Source organism: Giraffa tippelskirchi, chromosome 12 (genome assembly GCF_054371585.1).
Source record: "Giraffa tippelskirchi isolate mGirTip1 chromosome 12, T2T-mGirTip1v1.2.pri, whole genome shotgun sequence".
NCBI classification, from domain to species: domain Eukaryota; kingdom Metazoa; phylum Chordata; class Mammalia; order Artiodactyla; family Giraffidae; genus Giraffa; species Giraffa tippelskirchi.
Genome location: NC_137286.1, coordinates 34466645 through 34485847, shown reverse-complemented (window position 1 = coordinate 34485847; position 19203 = coordinate 34466645). Strand labels below are relative to the sequence as shown.

At 54.0% G+C, this 19203-nt stretch overlaps 1 protein-coding gene across 3 annotated transcripts in view; it reads right to left on the bottom strand.

Annotated features, from left to right (window-relative positions):
* Window positions 1–19203, bottom strand: part of LINGO1 (leucine rich repeat and Ig domain containing 1) — a 215501-nt gene that overhangs the window by 193919 nt on the left and 2379 nt on the right. Inside the window, exon 1 of one of the 3 annotated variants that reach the window (XM_081549522.1) lies at window positions 10061–10209. The exons of the other annotated variants lie outside the window; for them this stretch is intronic. The gene's annotated coding sequence lies outside the window, so the exon portion shown is untranslated. Of the gene's footprint in view, window positions 1–10060; window positions 10210–19203 lie in introns of those variants that run through there. 3 annotated transcript variants of the gene reach the window in all.

Here is a 19203-nt window from a genome sequence, read left to right as displayed (position 1 = left end):
AGCGCACACTGATTCTCTACTGCAGTGGGGGTTTTGGAGGGGGTGGTACTGAGAAGGCAAGAGTGGACACCTTCCAGAGTTTGGCTTGAAAGACCCACCAACTCTGCTGTATCCCCCATGGGCCACACCTCCCAGCAGCTGGTACACACTCCCATGATCAATTCCACACAGGTGGAAACCGAGACCCTGAGAGGTGGCCAGGTGGACCCCAGGTCACTCAGTGCTGAGGAGGCAGGACATGGCAAGACCAGTGAGGACAGAAGGGAGGGGCCAGGTCCAGGGCTGTGGAAGGGGAGGGAGGAGGAGATATCTGGGAAGGCCTCCTGGTGGAGGAGGGATGGGGGTTAACTCAGACCCTGCCCTCAGCCTCCCAACAGGAAAAGACTTTCTTCAAGAGAGAGAAATGGACCAGGGGTTGTCCTGCCAGCCCATGTGACACGGGGCTGGGCTGGCAGGTAGGGGATGAGAGGGTCATGTTCCTTAACAGCCACCATCCTGTCCCAACCCACTGAGGGCTGCCACAGTGTTGTCTCACATCCCAATTCCCTCTGCTCAGTGGGAACCAGCTGGGGATGGGAAAATAGTAGAGACACAGAAATGGGGTGGGGGCAGACACACAAGGAAATGAAGGTCTAAAGAAAGAGCAACTGTGACCCCAATGCCAGAGGGCAGAGGGGAGACAGAGAGATGAAATGCATGGACAGAAGGGGCCATCCCTCCCTTCCCCAGAACCAGAGCTGCAGCTGCCAGCAGGAGCCTATAAACCAGGGCTTTGCAAAGACATCTCAGCAATAAAATTCTTATTTGAAATGAAATCTTATGCAGTGGGGGAAGCCTTCTATGCCAGACATTAAATTCAGAAGCCATAAAGTGAAAAATTTGATAAATCCAACTACATAAACATGTAAAAACATCTGTACAGCAAACACACTATAAACCAAGTTAAAAGGCACTGGGAGAAAATGCTACTAATATACAAAGAGCCCCTACAAATCAATAAGAAAAAAGACAAAAGAAGAGGGAAATTGGCAGTGAATTAGAAACCCACAGAGGAAGAACTAAAATTGGCCAATAAACATATGAAAAGATGTTCTATCTCACTAGCAATCAGGGAAATGCAAATGAAAACGACATGGTATCATTTTTTTGCCCATCAGACTGGAAAAAATTAAAATGATTGATAACAACCAGTGTTGGCAGGGATGTGGGGAAATGAGCACTCATGGACCAGCAAAGGGAGGAGGATTTGGCTCAACCTTTGGAAGGATAATTTGGGAAGATTGAATAACGTTTTAAACCCACACACCCTACAACCTAGAAATCTCACTTCTAGGAGCTTCTCCTACAGAATTGATAGCATAGGCACTCATATATAAATATTCAAGGATGCTCATAGCAGCATTGCTGGTGAGAGTAAAAAAGAAATGGCCTAAAGTTTATCAGTAAGGGAATGTTTAAACAAAACACAGCACATCCATACTATGGAACACTCCGCAGCCACGCAGCCATTTGACAGAAGGAGGCACATCTATGTATAACAATATGAAAAAAAATCAAGCTGTACAATGCTATTTCAGAATGAGCCCATTTTTATAAATAGCAGATTGTTCGTTTATGCCCCAAAAGGCTGGAAGACAATATGCAGACAGTACAGGGATCACTTCTTAGGAGGGGCACAAGGGGGCTTTCACAGTCTCCATTGCCTACAAATGTGTTGTTGAATTTTCAATAGAGTTCACTTAATCCTTTAAATCCTGCTAAGACTCCAGTATAAAATGCAGACCTGAGCAGATTGGCTGTGGTTGGAAGGGGAGGGGCGTATGTAGCCCCACCCCCAGACCTCTGGTATAGGGTGGGAGTAGGGCTACACAGGACCAGTTTGAGGACCTCAGCCGGAGAATGTGAAGCCCATACCTCCACTGCCCCAAACCAAGGCCAATGGGTAGCCCTCCCTGGCCAGATAGCACTCACTGGCAGCAAAGCTGTTTGCAATGAGGCCTCAGTGGCTGCTGGGCATCTCCAACCTGGACTGATTTCTCTGGGATGCAATCACAGTCCACGGCTGTGCAAGAGGGGTCGAGGGGCCCTTGTGCCCAGGTTCCCCCACCCTCTCAAGCCCTCTGCTGAGGACACAGCTCTGAGGTCAGCCTGGGGTAGGGTCCAGCATCTCTGCCCAGGGCAAGGGCCCAACAAGCAGTACAGACAGGTCGTGCTAAAGCCAAGGCCCCTGGCTCCTCAGCAGGACTCTGGCCCTCGTGGGCTGGGGTGGGAGTTTCCCCTAGGTGACCAGAAAGCCCTGGAACATCATGATCTTGAGAACCCTAGGCCAAGGCACAGAGGAGCCCAGAGATTGAGGGCAACAAGGGAGGGGCATCTGCAGGAACGTCCAGGTGATTGGGCTCTGAGGTCCAGCCCCGGGTTCACACAGGGCTCTTGAGCTAGGGAAGGAGGGAGGGAACGAAGAGAAGACAAAGCAACAGGGAAGCTGCGGTGCTTCTCTCTGCACCGAGAGAGGCTGGGAGAGCCTGTACTACAAGTAGAGGGCACTGGTGTGTACAGGTGCACGGTGCCCAGAGAAAGATGCTTGTGTGGGTCTGCAGAGGTGAACTATGGAGAGGGTGTTGTGTATCATCATGTCTATATCTACAGTCAGTGAGTGTGTGTGTGTGTGTGTGTGTGTGTGTGTGTGTGTGTGTGTGTGTGTGTTAGGGTGTAAGGACAGCCAGCAGGCTTGTGGAAAGGCTGGGGGAAAAAAGTGAAAGTGTTAGTCACTCAGTCGTGTCCGACTCTTTGTGACCCCATGGACTGTATGTAGCCCACCAGGCTCCTCTGTCCATGGGATTCTCCAGGCAAGAATCTTGGAGTGGGTTGCCATTTCCTTCTCCAGGGGATATTCCTGACCCAGGGATTGAACCCAGGTCTCCCGCCTTGCGGGCAGACTCTTTACCGACTGAGCCACCAAGGAAGATGGAGAGGCCAGGAGCAGGTGGCAAATTCCGGAAACCCATCCCCAACTGGCCCTCAGCCTGACCCAATGCCTCCCAATACTATCCTCCCCTCCAGTCAGAGGAGATGTCAAGGACCAAAGTTTGTGGGAAGAATGAGAGGGTTATCACAATGCTCAGCCCCCAGGCAGGCACAGGGTGGAGCAGAAAGAGCATGGCCTGGGACTCAGATACCTGGCTTCCCATCCTAGGGCAACATGACAGGTCACATTAGCCATGTCCCCTGGGAATCGATGACAGCAGAGATCCTCACCAGAGTCCCCAGAGATGGGGAATTTAGAAGGTCTGTGAGCACAGAAATTGCACGAAACTCGATGTGAGTTTACACACATGGTGTGGGGCAGGGAGAACATGTCTGTTTCAGGTCTGGGGCCATGGCTTTCATCAGAATCCCCAAGCGGCCCACAGACCAAAAAGATTCAGAACCATCAAGCAGGAAAGGAGCAAGCCTGGGCCTCCGGAGGACAGAGGTCTCACGGGCTCGATGTCCGCCTGTCCATCCATGGCTGGCGGGGCAGCACGGTTTAAAGGGCAGGGGCTAGGGCAGGTTCTGCAGCTCCAGGCCCCAAGCAGGACACCACCCCCTCCAAGAGTCCCAGGGTGTAGATGCTGGTTCGAGCAGGGATGAGAGTTGTCCAAGGTGAACAAGGCTGCCCTGGCAGGAGGGGAGCATCGGCCGACGGGGACAGAGGTCAGGGTGAGTGAGTGGTGACCCTGAGCCTTACTTTCAGACTCTCTGGGCCTCTGTGCACCCATCTTACCCACCAGGCTATACAAGGTAGACCCTGGGAGTCCATTCTGAGCACATGAAAGGAAGGCCCAGGCCATGCAAGGGTGAGGCTCGGGCTTAGCACTGAGTGTGCTATGCCATGCTGTGTCACTTCAGTCGTGTCTGACTCTATGCGACCCCATGGACTGTAGCCCTCCAGGCTCTTCTGTCCATGGGATTCTCCAGGCAAGAATACCGGAGTGGGTTGCCATGCCCTCCTCCAAGGGATCTTCTTGACCCAGGGATCGAACCCACATTTCTTATGTCTCCTGCATTGGCAGGCAGGTTCTTTACCACCAGCACCTCCTGGGAAACAGAACTGGGTATACACTCCTGCATTTGGGAGTCTTCCCACCTGTTGCTGGCCTGAGCCCCTCCTCCCTCCTGGGATAGGGGGCAGGCTGCCCCGGCTGCCCTACACTGCTAACTAGGTCTGCAGAGCCCAAGCCCTTCTTGAGTGTCGCAACAGTGACCCCAGAAAGGAGAGGAAGAAGAGGTTTCATTACAGTCCTGGACTGGAGTCGAGGGAACCTAGGGGCTGTACAGAAGCCCTGAGTAGGGCTGGCAGGCTGGGGCATATGAGCTCAGCAGAGCCCCCTGAACTGTCTCTGATCTCTCTAGGGCCCGCTCTCAGACTGACATGGGGAAACCGAGGCGCCCTCTGTCCTGGGTCACACAGGGAGTTGGTGGCAGATCGGGGCCAGGATCCCAGGCCTCCCGCCCCTGGCTGGGTTTACTCTGGGCACAAATGCAGCTCACCCCCCTCAGGGGACTCAGTGCCCATCTCAGGACCCTACTCCTGCCAGAAAGAGGCAGCTGGCACTGGGGACCCAACACACTGAGTCACATGCAGGCCTGCAGGGCCCCTGGATCCAGACACCCCAAGTCTCTGTTTCCTCCTCTCTAAAACAGAGGTACAGGACTTCCCTGGTGGTCGGTCCACTGGTTAAGGATCTGCCTGCCAATGTAGGAGACACCGGTTTCATCCCTTTTTCTGGGAAGATGCCACATGTCACAAGGCAACTAAGCCCATGCGCCACAACTACTGAAGCCTGAGCTCTAGAGCCCACGAACCACGACAAGAGAAGCCACCGCAATGAGAAGCCTGCTCACTGCTACTAGAGAAAGCCCGCATGCAGCCATGAAGACCCAGTACCACCGAAAATAAATAAACAAATAAAATAAAGCAGCTATTATTTTAAAAATAAATAAATAAGACAGGTGCAAAAACTCCTGTTGTGAGGATCAGCAGAACAACAGGCTGCTTAGAGCATGACAAGAGCCCTTTCCACCACCTGTGCCCCCAGGTCTGGGCCTCAGTTTCCCCATCTCTAAATGAGAAGGTTGCTCTGAGTGATTTCCCAGGCCCTCGAGCCTCTGAAACTTCTGGGGAACTTGCCTGGGTGCCCAGCCCATGCCAGTGTCTGTGGGGAGATGGGCTGCAGAGGCAGAGGCTTGGGCCCGCCCTCATGGAGTTCCCTGCAAGCTAGGGCGTGACAAGTGTGGCTGTGGAGCAGAGGCTACTCAGCAGAACTGGGTGTGAAAGCGCCCACGGCCGGGCTCCCGAACGCGCAGCCACACTGCCACAGTCTCCACCTCTACCCATTGCTTCATCCCCAGCCTGTCCCGCTCATTACCTGCCTATCCCCTTTAGGCACTATGTTTATACACTTGCTCCAGGGGCCATAAGAAGCTTGAATATAGAAAACTCAGTATGAGGCTTGGCAGTGACCAAGGAAGGTTTCCTAGAGACAGGACAAAAAGGTTCAAGTTCTCTCAGCGTGTGTGTGTTCTCAGTCACTTCAGTCTTGTCCGACTCTTTGCAACCCCATGGACTGCAGCCCACCAGGTTCCTCTGTCCATGGGGATTCTCCAGGCAAGAATACTGGAGTGGGTTGCCATGCCCTCTTTCAGGGGATCTTCTTGACCCAGGGATCGAACCTACGTCTCTTGTGTCTCCTGCACTACAGGTGGATTCTTTACCGCTGAGCCACCGGAGAAGCCTAGTTCTCACAGCAGGCCTCGAATATCCAGATGAGGAATCCAGACCCTAGGAGCCACTGGAAGTTTCACACAGGTCCCCTTGGCCTGCGCAGAGATGCTGGATCCCACCCCAGGCTGGCCTCAGAGCTGTGACCCCTGCAGGGGACTCAAGGGGGACTCAAAGTGGACTTGTGCCTCCACAGCCATGGACTATGACTCCATCCCAGAGAAATCAGTCCTGGTCTGAGAAGCCCAGCAGCCTCCGAGGCCTCATTGCCATCAGTGAGTGCCGTCTGGCCAGGGAGGGCTCCCCGACAGATTAAGAGCAGTGCCAGCCTGGACTCATTCATATTCTGGTCTGGCTGCCGGCTTCAATATGGCTGAGAGACGCGAGGGCAGAGGCAGCCCTCCGAGAATGCCCGGCGATGATTCCTCTCCGATTCCAATTTACTTTCTATCATTAATGCTTTTGAAAAGCCCCACATGCTGTGCAAACAGGGAAGGAGCACGGGGCTGGGGAGGAGAGGAGGGGAGAGGGCTAGGGGCATGACAGAGGTGGTGCGGGCAGCAGGCGAAGGGCCCTGAGACCTAGGTTCAGATCTCCACCCCGTGTCTACCTGCCTGGAGACCCAGGGACAAACCTGGCCTCTCCCTGGCTGTGGGGAACAGCCCCCTGCTCTGCCCACCTCAGGAGACACTTTCCAAGATCTCCTGAGGGGTCAGAGGTAAGTAGGCTTTATACACTGTAAAGGGCCATACACCTTGAGGAACCGAAAGCAAAGCAAGCCTGACTGACCGTGGCACAGAGGCCTATGAACTGGACCCCTGCCTCCCCAGCTATACTGGGGGACCCCCACCCAAGGGTCCAGGAGAGGCCATGACTGCCTCTCACCACAGCACAAGCACCAGGATTTGGACCCCCCTACCCTTCACCCCACTCCCATCCCCTGCCTTTTCTGTCTCAGACACACACTCCAGCCTCCCTTCGCCCACAAACTCACCAAGGATCAGCCTCCCAACCAGCATCCCTCCCCCTCTACTACCACCTGTGTGGAGCCTGGAGAAGGGGTGGAGGATCATTCCCACATGTCCTCTGCTCAGAACCTTCCAGAGGCCCCCATCACGTAAGCTCAAACTCCCCACCTCCATGCAAAGCTTTCCCAGGTAATTCAGGCCCATCTGGGCAGCCCCAAGGCCTCCCTGGCCTGACCCCACTCTCAGCTCCAGCACTGACCACCCCTGGTCTTTGCACATGCTATTTCCAGTCTGAAACTCCCTCCTCCTCAACTCCGGTTCACCTGTCAAACTCCTACTCCTTCTTCAAGATGAAGCCTAAGTTCTCCCCTGTGCAACTTTTTCCGACTCCCCTGGCCGGTCCTGCTCTGTGCTTCTAAGCATCCCGTATCCACCTTCTACAGCTCAGTAATACTGTCATTATGTGTGTGTGGCAGCTCCCCTCCATTCATTGAGCCCTGGTGGCCAGGGGCTGCGTCTGATCCATCCAGCGCATTCCTAGTGCTTGGCCAAGTTCCTGGCTCACAGAGACCCACTGATCCAGTCAGCTGGTCTTAACAGAGCACCTACTGGGTGTCAGACTCTGAGCTGGGTGCTGGGGATGCAGCAGCAAAGACAGAGATGTCCTTGCCCTCAAGCTCTTCCAGAGGATGTGCTCAGGGAAGGTCTATTGAATGAATAGACATAGGACCACCTTGTAAACAGAGAAACTGAGGCTCAGAGAGGCAAAATGCCCTGCCTGAGGGGTTTTGCCTCCCTGCCCACATCTCTTTCTACTCTGTTTCTCCCCTGAAACCTTAGCAGCAGTGAGGAGGAATTCAAAATGTAAGGTTAGAGTAAAAAAGAAAAAAAAAAAAAAAAAAGGAAGATGAGAATGTAGTGGATTTTTCCCCCTTTCTCCATAATGTAAAGAAAATTGCTTTTGCCAACTATCACAGCTTAAAAGCAATTAGAGTTTTTGGAGGGGACTCTGGGCACGAGCAGAAGAGACAGAGTGAGCTCCCCACACAGAATTTCTCCAGCATTCATTTGTACCGAGCAAAACGGCAGTGGGGGGATGCAGGGAAGGGGACGTGTTAAAAGCAGCAATTTCCAGTAGCAGAGATGGTGGAGATAAAATATTTACAGCCTCCAAGGGAGGGGCCTGGGAGGGGCCAGAGACCCACCCCCCCGCCCCACACCAACTCCTACTCCTCATTCTGGAGGCAGGAAAAGGGAGGATAAAGAACAGAGAAAAGGAAAGCCACCTCCCAGCCCCTCCTGCACTGATGGAGGCTTGAGACAAGGAGGGGAGAAGACCCAGATGCCCCGGCTCTCTCACCCCTCCCCCACCAGGCAGGACCCACAGCCACCAACCATCCCCCAGCCATCAGAGATCCACCCCTCCAATCTTCAGTCCTGGCTCTGCTCAAAATCTGGAGAACATCAACCCTCCAGGCTGGCATTCGAGGCGTGCCCAGCCAGGCCCCTCTCCAGACTCATCCCCAGATGCTCCAAACAGGGCACACAGCCCTGACTGTTTTCTGAGAAGCCTCGCTCGGTCCCACCTCCAGGCCTTACCCTGAGAAGGGAGTATAAGGAGTGTGCATGCCTCCCCTTGGCAGGAGGTAAAGCAGGTTTGAGGGTGCAGCCCCAGAGCAGATGACCGAGCCAAGGACACACAGCTCTAGGCTGCACACTAGACTTCCAGAAATGCCTCTCCCACTGAACAGCCCCTTCCCCGCCTAAACCCTTCACTTGACCCTTGGCCTCTTGCCTCCAAATACAGAGCAGCCACCAGCAGCATCTTCCTGAATTCTAACTTCCTCCTTCCTAGTTGCAGCATAGACTCCCCTCGTGAGGCACACAAATGACACAGCGTCCACTAGAAGCAGATGTTCCTGGGTTTGAATGCCAACCCCTCCACTAACTGTGTGACCTTCCCATGTCCCTCGATCTCGCTAAACCTCAGTTTTCTCATCTGTTAAATGGGAACAGTAGTAGTACAAATTTCATGGGGTTGTTTTTAGGGTTAAATGAGATAATATATGTAAAGTATCTGCCACTATGACTAGCAGGTGTGCAGTGAACTCACCTCAAAAAAAAAAAATCCCTGGTGGCTCAGAGGGTAAAGCCTCTGCCTGTGAACTCACCTCTGTGCTACTTCACACTCACTCCTCAAGGGTGACTCTCCAGGACTCAAGTGGCCCATGCCCATGCACACAGGCTCCCATGCCACCTTGCCATTCCCTGATAAAGGCACAGAAGGCACACACCAGCTGGGTGCAGAGAGGGCGGGAGGCACTGATGGGCTTTGCACACACACGGCGGCCTGATCCCTCCACACAGAGCCAGGGAGCGCTCTCTTTCTTGGCTTAGGAAGGATTTCTCCTTCCTAGGGATGGGGGAAGCCTCAGTCAGAGCCCTGAGAACCTGCCTGGCCAGGTGGAGGAGGTGACCAGAGGCTCAGCCTTCCCTTCAGCCTGTGGCTGCGGCCCAGCCCTCAGCCATCCTCACAGTCCTGCTTGACCCAGAACCCAGAGAACAGCAGTTAGTGGCAAAGCCCAGAGCAGAAACCAGGACTCAAAGACAGTGAGATCCAGCAAAGCTAGGTAGTTTTGGTCTCAAATCCCAGACCGACCACTGACCAGCCAAGTGACCTCCCTGAGCCTCAGTTTCTTCATCTGTAAAATGGTGCCCATAATGGCCACTTTGCTGCAGTGAGCACTAAGCTCTTCCAGCGCCCTGCCGAGGTACCAGCACGCAGTCAGCCAGCATGGGGACCTATGCTGGTTCTATCCCACCTGCCCCCTCGGACTCTAGGCACAGTGCCATTCCTACCCCCCAGCACAGGGAGAGCAGAGGCAAGGCCTGGGGATGGGGCAACAAGGACCTGCCCTATTTCCTATGACCTTTGCCAGCCCACTGCCCACCCAGCAGGTAGCTGAAGGACCAGTCAACAGATGGGCCAGTGGCCACAGCCAATCCTCCCTACCCTTCTCACAGCAGAAGAGGTCCATTCTCTGCCTCACTTCACCCAGGAGAGGTGGTGACACGCTCCAGGTCCACAGCCCCCATCCAGCCCCTTGGGGGAGGCTGGGTGTTTTCCTCTCCAGCCCCAACTGCAGAGAATACACAGGCTTGTTGTAGGGTCTGGCAGTGCCGCAGGGCTGTGGACGAGGAATCAGAAGGTGTTTTGACCTTTGTCTCTTGCTCTCCCTCCAATTGCCTTCCTCCCAGGGGACTCTCCTGCTCACTACTCCTACTTCTGTCCTCAAGAAATAATCCCAACAGTAAGTGTGGCACAAACCAGGGTTCTCCTCGTTGTGGGGGCGAGATGGGAGCACAGGGAGACCGTCTCAGCCCTGGATGGCTGAGCCTCAGGACACTCCGCTGAAGCCTTCTCCCCAACGTGCACACCCGCGCTCCCCACTGGTAAATAACAAGGGGTGTGTGTGTGGCGCGCGCACGCACGCGCGCATGCGTGCGTGCATGTGGCAGAAGGCAGGGCAGGTTCTAAGAACCTGGGGCGGGCCCCAGGATGACTGACAGCCCTTCCCCAGCTGGGCTCACCTCTGCCCCTTTGAACCAGAGGGAGCACTGGTCTGTCTGAACCACAAGCCCACAAGGCGCAGGAGGAGGGGATTCTGGGATTGAGAAACCAGACTCCTGACTTATTGCCAAGGCTCTGCAATGTTTTTCTTTTTTTTAACATTTATTTTTATATTTATTTATTTATTTATTTGACAGCATCAGGTTTTAGTTGCGGCATGCAGAATCTCCTATCTTCGTTGCAGCATGCAAGATCTTTAGTTGTAAGGTGTAGGATCTAGTTCCCTGACCAGGGATTAAACCCGGGCCCCCTGCATTGGGAGCTCCGAGTCTCAGCCACTGGACCACTGCAAGTACAAAAGCATTGTATTTGCAATGCTTTTCAATGTGACACTTGAGATGGGGTTGGTCACTCCCTGTGCCTCAGTTTCCCTATCTAAGCCTAAAAGAATGAGATCATCTCTGAGGCTGCCGTCTAGTTCCAATGTTCTCCAATTCCATATCTGTGACCCCTGTGACCCTCAAAGAATCAAGAGGGGCTCACAAGTCACCAAGGGCACTACGGGCAGAAAAAGCATGTGTGGGTGCCAGGAGGGCAGAATCACCCTGACCCCAAGGAGACAAGGAAGCCCAGGGAGACCTGCACCTGCCCTAGGCTGGCAGAGGACACCCGTCCTCCCTCCCCAAGGAGAAAACTGGGCCCAGGTGGGAGAGTGAAGACAGCTCCTCCATGTGGCTAGAGGCAGCCAAAGCCCGCCCTCCTTTCTGCACCTGCCCCAGCTCACCCCTCCGTGCCTTGCTTCTCATCTCTGTCCTGAGGCTGCCAAAGACTCAGCCCAGCCCAGATCTCAGGCTCAGCCCCCTACCCCCCACACACACACCCTCGGTTCTCCCAAAGCCCCTAGCTATCCAGGCTAGGCTCCTAAGCACCACCCCTGAACTCCTGGCAGCCCTCCCCTTGCCTTCCCTCCTGCCATCCAAAGTGGCTGGTGAGGGCAGCCCTACGCCTTGTGCCAGCAGAGTCTCCCCTGGCCCTGCATGGCCAGAGCCTGATAACAGTCTCCTAAATTAAGCAATAAACAAGAAGTTGTTTTAGATTTTCCTGGCGCTGCAGTTCCTGATTAATCCCCATAGCAAACAAAAGGAAAAGAGCCCCGGCTATCCTAAAGGAGACTCACTTCCTGTTTCCAGGCGGAACCACCAGCCTGAGCCAGAGGAACCACCCTAGCAGCATCCTACCCCAGCCACCTGCCCAGCTCCAGGCCGCTTCCCGCCTCCCTTCACCCCCACAGTCTCGGCCAATCCTAGGCTGACACCTGTAGACAGCCTCCTAGATCCCACTCCTCCTCACCTCTCCCTCTGCGCTGTGACTGTGGACAGGCCAGGTCATCTCTCAGGCCTCAGTCTCCGCATCTCTCAAGCATCCTCACCTCTCAAGGATAAAATGAATTATGTGACCACTTGAGGTGAGACAAGCATTTTCTTATATTTTTTGGAGATGGATGCTGAAATATTTAGGGGTGAAATGTCATGATGTCTATAATTTACTCTAAACTACTCCAGAAAGAAAGAGATAAAGCAAAATGTGGTAAAATGTCAACAACTGTTAAATCTAGGTGAGTGGGTATATGGGAGTTTGCTACACTACTCCCTCTATCTTTCTGTACCTTTGAAAATGTTCCTAACAAAAAGTAAAAAAAAAAAAAACGCATTGGTCACATGAGCCAGAACCCCACAAATAATGCCTCCTGCTCCTGGCAGGCCTGAAAGGCAGCTGGGTCTCTTAAGTAGGTTAAACATGCCCCCTGCCATCTCCTTTATGTGGTTTCCCTAGAAATCGCTTTTGCACAAATTCCACTGAGTCCTAGCTCCACATTTAGAAGCCTGAGCACATTCAGAAGCCAGACACAGCACTTTAGTGAAGCAACTGTTTTCTTCTGACCTCCCTCCCACCCACTCCCTCCCTGTCCTTCTGCAAAATGACCCTCGATTAGAGATCTTTTTTTTATATTCATTTTTATTTATTTATTTGGCTGCTCTGGGTCTTAGTTGCGGCATGTGGGATCTAGTTCCCTGACCAGGGATCGAACCCCGGGCCTCCTGCATTGGGAGCTCAGAGTCTTAACCACTGGACCACCAGGGAAGCCCCTGGATTAGAGATCTTGATACTGGCTCCATCCTCATATGGCCACTACCTCTCTGAGCCTCAGGTTGCTGCTCCCCTGCCCCACCTCCATTAACCAGAAATAATGACAAGTCAGGGACTGCTTAGGCGTCTCATTCAAAGGCAGTGTTACCCCCACAGAGACTGAAATCCCCACTTAACAGATGGGAAAGCTGAGACCCAGGCCAGGAGAGACAGGAAGCAGAACACGGAAGGTGGGAACAAAGGGAGGTGAGAGTGAGCAAAAGCTCCCCTTCACCCCATCCCTATCTCTCTACCCCAACCCTGGCAGTGCGAATCTAAGAGAGGATCGCCAGCACCTCCCTTTCTCTTGTTCCTATTTACGAGCATCCTGGTCAGGAATAAATGACCGTGATCGCAATCTCCCAGCCAGGCCCAGCTGACCCACACTAACGTTGGCCAGGCCCACCTCCGCCGATCGATAATGGAAGAGTTATCAGTACCCCAAATAATCAATTGCTAATTGCTGGATGCCATGCAATTCATCGGGGAGAGTTATGTGTGGCCAGTGACTGGGCGTCCCCGCCCTGGCCTGGCGGAGCCTCCAGGGGGAGAGAAGGCCTCATCTGTAGTGAGCATCTCAGCAGAAAAGCAGCCAGTAACTCGGAGCTTCTCAAACACATGTTCTGGGCCCAGACGGAATCTCCAAACTCAAAGAGGAGGAGGAAGAGGCAGTGGCCACAGAGGCTCTGAGGGATGGGCCACATGCCCTGGTCAGTCCATCTGGTCCCAGGTCCCTGGATCTGCCAGGTACCCAGGATCAATAAGCCCAGTCCTTGCCACCAAGGCATTCCCAGGCCATAAGGAGATACCAACTGCCACATATTGCAGGCCTTGCACACAGTAGGCCTCACATACAGTAAGTGCACAGCAAGTGTTTGCAAAACGTAAAGCAGATACACTGCTCTGAGTTCTGAGGAAGGAGAAGCTGCTGCCAGCTAGGGGGACCAGGAGGGGTTTCTAAACACAGCATTTGGGCTGAGTATTGAAAAGCTGGTGGGATCTACGGGCAGAGATGGAGGAAGGACTCAGGCGGAGGGGTCAGCAGAGCAAATCCCTGGAGGAAGGAAAGCCACAGCATGTGAGAGGAGGAGAGTGAGTGGCATTGGGCTGGAGCCTAACTGCACAGAGGACTATGGAATGAGATGGCTGGGTGTGGGGAGAATCAGACTCTGCAAAACACTGAGGGGTCCAGACGCCAGTCTGAGTGAACAGGGAGCCCTTGGAGGATGCTGAGTGGGAGCGTGACAACCAGCATGTGTTTGGAAGGACCGTTAAATGCCACGGAGTCCACAGTTCCTGCCAGGTTCCTTCCCACGAGGGCGGACGCTAGTCTTACTCATCTCTGTCCCCAGAGCAGCCAGCACAGCTGGGCCCAGAGGAAGCACCCAACAAGAGAACCGCTGAGCGATCACAGGACCTGCAGATGTAGGACGGGGGACGCCTGGACTTGCAGCTGTGGCAGATGATGTTTGTATCAAACATGTATTTACGGTAGAGTCCCAAACACAGCCTTGGGAGGCAGGCAGGGAGGGGATTGTCTTCCACTTACAAAGAGGGACGCTGAGGCTCAAAGAGGGACACACAGTGACCTGGCCAAGGTCACACAGCTGGGGAAGCCCAGTGTTTTCCCCAGAAGAGAGCCCTGAAGGCTGAGACCTGCTTGCCCGGGCAGGGTCTGAGGGTCCCCAGGAGGTAAAGGCTCCCCCCTCCATGCTCCCTGACACACACACACACACACCCTTCCCGCCCCTACCCCATGTTGGACAGACATTTCATTGGAGAAATGCCCCAATCACTGCCTCACTGAGCATCCCCCACAGTAACCCCAGCTGGGATTAGCTGTCTGTCACCATAGCAGCCTGTCCCTGCACCTGTATCAGAGACAGGGCTAGGCAGAGACTCTGTAGAATCTCCAAGCTTGGTCTAGACAGACTTTGTTGAAGAGAGACCACTTCTCCCCAGCCTCCACTCCCCCGAAGTTTGGGACCCATATCAAGGCAGCAAGAGTCCTGGACCAAGAGTCCAAAGACAGGATCAAGGCCAACTCACTGTGTGACTCTGGAGACTCACTTGCAGTTTTCTTCACCTGTGAAATGGGACGGTGCTCTCTGCTTACTTTACAGCAAGCCATGGGGACTAAATGAGGGATGGAGTATAAAAACTTATAAAATTATAAATTGGGCTTCCTGGGTGGCATTAGTGGTAAAGAACCTGCTTGCCAATGTAGGATATGCAGGAGACATGGGTTTGATGCCTAGGTCAAGAAGAGCCTCTGAAATGGCATCCCACTCCAGTATTCTTGCCTGGAAAATTCCATGGGCAGAGGAGCCTGGTGGGCCACAGTCCATGGGGTCACAAAGAGTTGGACACGACTGAGTATGCACGCACCACATAAAATTATAAAGCAAATTTTTTTCCTGAAAAATAAGACTCCTCTTTACTTCACCCTAGAGACTGAAACTCCAACAGAATTCACTTCTCTCTCCCAGCAGAGGGCAAAACATGACTGACACTTACTGAGATTCTTCAGTGTATAAAGCTAGTGCATGCTTTATATGTATTATTTCAAAGTATGCTAATGACACCCCGAGAAGGTAGGTTATCATTCTCACATAAGAGATGAGGAAACTGAGGCCAGAAAAGTGATTTGCCTGAGCCCATCCAGCTCAGAAGCGGCTGAGACAGAATTCAGACTCAGTTCCAGATGGCTCCCATGCCCAAGGCAAGCCCTTTTAATCACACCAGACTGATTTGGGGCACCCATTTCCATACTTCAAAATCTCAAAACTATAGAATCAGTGATCAGGGTAAGGCTGTGTGTCACACCTGAGCTGCGTGTCACACACATACACTCCATTCAAACCTGAGACCCTGACATCAGAGGCGCTGTGCCATCCCATGGCCTGTGGACCAGCAGGGCCAGAGGAGTGGCATGGGGAATGGGGATGGTGTGTCTGGCACAGCTGGTCCTGAGTTAATTGGATCAGTCCTGGGCATGGAGCTGCCTGTCCGGCTACCCTGGCAGATGGGTGCTGAGACTGGGCCACCTGCCAAGGCCCAGCCTCCATGTCCAAACCAACCTGGACACTGAGGTTCTACTTTGGCTTCCTCCCGCCCTGACCCTGGGGGTGGGCAGTGCCCTCATAGATCCAGAAGGCCAGAGTGGCAGCCGCTATCCCTCCTGGGTGGAGGGCTCCTCCCCTGATGTGGCCGTATGGCCCCATACTCTCCCTGACAGCTGGACGGTTAAAGCAAGTGCCTGAGGAGGCCCTCTGCAAAGGCCCTGAGGCCCTGGGCACCAGGAAAACCCCCGGCTGGAGCCCCTGCCCCCAACTTGCTTTATGATCTTGTGTGAGTCACTGCCCCTCTCTAGGCCTCCAACTCTTCCTCTGTCAAATAGCGATGCTGACCAGCCCTCTACCGCTTCCCCTTGCATTCCACTTCCCAGGTCACTGACTTCCACCCAAATTCATTCCAGGTCCCCAGGAGTGAATGGATAAGTTTGTCTTATCCATTTTATGAACATAAAAACTGAGGCCCGAGAAACTTCAGGGACTTACTCAAGTGCGCACAGGGGAAGGGCCAGTAATAAAGACTCATTTATTGACACCAGGATGCCTGTGGACTCTGTATGTCCAGGAGGTGGGAACGGTGAGGCCCTGCCTCACTCTGATGGCCTGCATCACCCCACCTGACTCCCTACCCAGCCTGAATTTCTTCTTCCTCCATCAGAAAAGGAACCACGCACAGCCCCTTAGCCATCCCAGCGAAGGCTGGCAAGGTGCCTGGCCCCGCTCTTGCCCCCATCACCAGCCTGAACTCCTAAAGCAGCTCTAGGACGGCTGCCCTGCCTCTGGCGCTCCCGGCCAACCACTCCCACGACCACCAGAGGGAGCGTTTTAAATTGCAAATCTGATCGCGTCCCTCCAGAACTTCACCCCTACAACCTCTGAATACGAAATCAGCCCACACTCCTCAGCTGGGCACTCAAGATCCTCCTCCGTCTTGTGCCAACCTGCTCTGTGCCTGCTGTGCCCCTGCAGGAACCACTCCACTGCAAACACGTTCCCCCTGTGCCTGGCGTCTCCCACCTCCAAGCCTTTGCTAACACTATGCCATCTGCCTGGAAAGCCCTCACTTGGTCGTATCCTGCACTCATTCACTTATCCAGCACATTTCCTGAGCATCCACTAAGTGTCAGAAATATTCGAACAGGTCAGCCCTTCTGGGTCCATCTGAAACAACCCGTTGCCACCCTCCCTCCCCACTACCTCTCGGGGCCTGCCGTATACCCAGGGGTGTGGGTCCATGTCTGTGACTCCTTTCAGAGCTCATCCAGGGATGGGGTCAGTTTGTCATAAGTACCCTCAGTATGAGCTCCCAGGCCTCAAAGCAAGAGAGGCCCCCAATATGGAGTGACCCCCAAGTGGACAGTTCCAGGCAGTGAAGAGCAAGGCCAAGCGAGACACCGTTCCTGGGAGCAGATATTGAGGCCTTGGAAGCCCACAAAAGAGATTCTGATTGGCTAGGGTGGCCCCTAGTTCCCACAAAGGAGGCCTGAGTGGTCAGGGGTAACTTTACCCCCTCAAGTTACCCCAAGGCCCAGCCCAATCAACAACTTCTCACCGTGTGCTTAGTCGCTCGGTCGTGTCTGACTCTTTGTGGATTGTAGCCTGCCAGGCTCCTCTGTCCATAGGGATTCTCCAAGCAAGAATACTGGAGTGGGTTGCCATGCCCTCCTCCAGGGGATCTTCCCAACCCAGGGATCGAACCCAGGTCTCCCGCATTGTAGGTAGATTCTTTACCGTCTGAACCACGAAGGAAGCCCAAGAATACTGGAGTGGGTAGCCTATCCCTTCTTCAAGGGATCTTCCTGACCAGGAATCGAATTGGGGTCTTTAGCATTGCAGGCGGATTCTTTACCAGCTGAGCTACCAGGGAAGCCCACTTATCACTGAGTTTGTTATAATTTAAAACACAAACACAGCAGGGTCAGGGCCTGGCTGGATAGGGAAATTAAAGGGGCCACGCTGAGCAGGACTCCTTCCCAGTCAGGAGGTTTAGAGCAGGGAGTGGTCATCTTCCTAAAGGAGGCAGCCAGTGGGGGCTGGGAGCACCTGACGGGGGCTTTCACCCCTGACCCCCAGATCAGGGGCCAAAGAGGTACCATGTTCTCTCTCTCCCCTTGGCTTGAGGCCCCATATGGAGGGCTCACCCTGCTGGAGTCAGTTGGGGACAGAGGATGGGGGTAGGGGTCGAAGAACCAGGGCAGGGTTCAAGCAGGTCTTGATGGCAGGGGAGGGGCCAAGCAGACAGCTGGCCATGTTCCAGCCACTTGGGTACCAACCAGAGCATCAGTCAAGTCAACACACAGGAGCAAACATCCAGAGCTCAGGGAGCCACAGGGGGACAAAGTGCAAAGAGGTGGAGGGCAAGGGGGTCGGGGGGCGGGGGAATGACAGCTAAGAAAGACCGAGTCAGCTCAAGCTGGCAGAAAGGAAGCGGCAGAGGCAGAGAGAGGCTGCCCCAGAGTGAAGCCAGCAAAGCGGCTGAGGGAGCCTCCACAGAACCCAGTAGATCACCCCATCACCCCCACCACTCCCACCCCCAGATGAGCTTTGGTCACTTCTGGGCAACAGCTCTCCCCACCTGAGGTCTTCAAGGGCCCGAGTGGCCCTGGGGATGAGTCCAGGGTATCATCAGGACTGGGCTGGGGAGAATGGGCACAGACACCCGTCGAACTGAGAGTTACTCTAGCCACCTGTGTCTCAGGTGGGCTGCTTGGGAAGGAAGTGGTCCCCAGAGCCATCAGGCCCCATCCCCACCCCCAATGCACATTTAGACCTCTGTGTGGGGAGCCCATTCACCTGAGGGTGAGCTCTTTGGCCCATAAAGGGACGCCACGGGAGAGACCTTAGAATAGTAGGAAGGGTTCCAGGATCCAAGCAGGAGGACAACGACAGGACCTAGAATGTCAGGCTGGCGCTCTGATCCCCAGAATGACACTGACATCCCAGTGCCGAGGATTATAGGTTTGCAAACCATCAAGCAGAGACCAGGTGGACTCTGGAGTTTGCCCAGATGGGGCTGGGATCAAACCAGGAGAATCAGCATGAGAGCGGCTGTGCCTACTTCCCTGTCCATCTGGAGAGTGTGTTGGTCACAGCAACAGGAGAGCTGCCCTAAGGAGACCCTCCAGCAGCAGATCCCCAGAGCCATGCTGCCAGGTCAATAAAGAGGGCTTGAGGGCCCTCCCTGCGCCCTCCCACCTCACCAAAAATCAGGATTAAAAGATACCTTCATGGTGCAAGGGACTGACTGCCATTCTCCTAGCTCCATCTCTGCCTCAACATCCTCCTATGAAACGGAGAGGAAACGTGCCCATGGCCCCTCCTTTCTCACAAGGAAGCAGAGAGATCACAGAGGGGCAGTGAAAGTGGAAATAGGTCTAAGCCTGAAAACTGGTAGATATCACCATACCCCTTAGACTCAGGGAGATACAGACTGGCCCCAAATCACCACCCTCCACCCAGTATCGAGGCTGAGAACAAGACTTCTGACCCCAGGGGCTCACACTCTGAGTGCCAGGAGGAAGGCACATGGACAAGGATGGCTGAGAAACTCAGCTGCTCCATCCCAGTATCCCAACCTGAAAGGAAGGACGGGAAGCAATCAGAGAAGGCTTCCTAGAGGAGGGAGAATCTGCTTGGAAG